Source organism: Elephantulus edwardii, unplaced genomic scaffold (genome assembly GCF_000299155.1).
Source record: "Elephantulus edwardii isolate Elephantulus edwardi_28Jun2011 unplaced genomic scaffold, EleEdw1.0 scaffold00010, whole genome shotgun sequence".
Classification (NCBI taxonomy): Eukaryota; Metazoa; Chordata; class Mammalia; order Macroscelidea; family Macroscelididae; genus Elephantulus; species Elephantulus edwardii.
The window spans coordinates 13,585,669-13,587,347 of record NW_006399760.1 but is presented as its reverse complement, the minus strand read 5'-3'; positions in this window follow the sequence as shown (position 1 = coordinate 13,587,347).

Genomic DNA, 1,679 nt, shown 5'->3' with positions numbered 1-1,679 from the left:
AACCAGTGTGTGTGCTATAGTGGATTGTTTAGTATGACTTTTCTAACCATCATCTTTTATTTTCACCACGTGGCTAGATTATTATTGTAGTTAGGTGCTACTGAGTTGACTATGAACCGTAATGACTACATCAATAAGAGATCTGAACCTTCCTCTGTCTTGCATCATGGTCATGTTTTCTTGATATACTAAGGCCCATTGTTACAGTCACTCACTCTGTCAGTTCATCTTGTTGAAGCTTCTCTCTTTTTTCTGACCCTCCACACTTCCCAGTATGGTATCTTTTCCCAAAGTCTGGCCACTTCTGACAATATGCTCAAAGTATGTGAGATGAAATTTCATTATCCTTGCCTCTAAGGAGCACCCTGGCTCCATCCCCTCCAAGACAGACTTGTTTCCTCTCTTGGAAGTCCAGAAAGGACTCAGTACCCTTATTCAACATCACAATCCAAAGGCATTAATTTATCTTCTGTCTTTTTTATTCATTGCATAACTTTCAATCTTCCTTCATTACTGTCCAATTTTCACATCAATATGAAGCAACTGAAATAAGATCTTGATCAAACACACTGTCTTCAAATTAACATCCTTGCTCTTAAACTCTTAAAAGAAGTACTTTACATAATATTTGCACAGTGTAATATATCATTTAATTTTGTGACTGTTGTTTTTATCTGTGTTGATTGTGGATCCAAGTAAAATTAAATCCTCAACAAATTTGATCTTTCCCCGTTTATCATGGTACTGTTCATTGGTTGTAAAAAGAGCAAGGACAACATGAGCATGGCCATATCTGATGTTTACCAACTTCACAAAGGAAGACTGTCCCAATTAACAGCATCGACACAAAACCAATTTCCATGAAGTCAGATATGTCTTCCACACTATCATTACTCTTTCTTCTCATTTCACACTAATTTTACTGCTTTACTGGGTCCAAAGTCCAATTTGATAAAAGCAAGACAACAAATAACCATATTGGGAAAGTTAAAAGGTTACCTAGCAGAATTTAGGTTAATAGCAGAATTCAGAATTTAGTTAGAACAGTTTCCAAAATATGCTAGCAGGCACCTGAGCCTTGAGTTTTGTGTCTTAAGGTGAGTCTTACAAGTCCTTCCATCACTACCACAACAGTCTTGGGCTAGGATCTTAGCTGACCGTAGGAATGTATCAGCCATCTCCGTTTCATGTCAGGTGTCTGATCCTTTGCTTCAGCTATAGCTGCTGTGGCCATAAGTGTAGCTAGAACAATAATATCTGGTCATGAAATGCATCCTATATTATCTTGTGGCTTTTGCTGCTTCTGCTGCTACTGCTTCTCTTCTACACTTGTGGGGAAGGTCTAATCTGCTGCTATCACTGTTAAATTTATTGACAAAACAAGCCAATACTCTTGTAGATTGTTGAGAGCAGCTAATCCTCTTATGGAATGGTGAGATAGTCAATTTCCTTGTGAATAGTCTAACATGTTATATTTGCATATTCCTGCCCATCCACATGGCAGAGTCCAGTTCAGTGGCTACGAAAGTCATATTGAAAGATACAGTGCAAATTGAGAATTTTTACTTTCTTTTCATTGAGATGTAATCTGTACTGAAAGTCCAAGTCCTTCCACCTGTTGGCTTTGCATTTCTATTTGGCATTGATCTATATAGGAAGATTGAGGTATAATCTGTAAG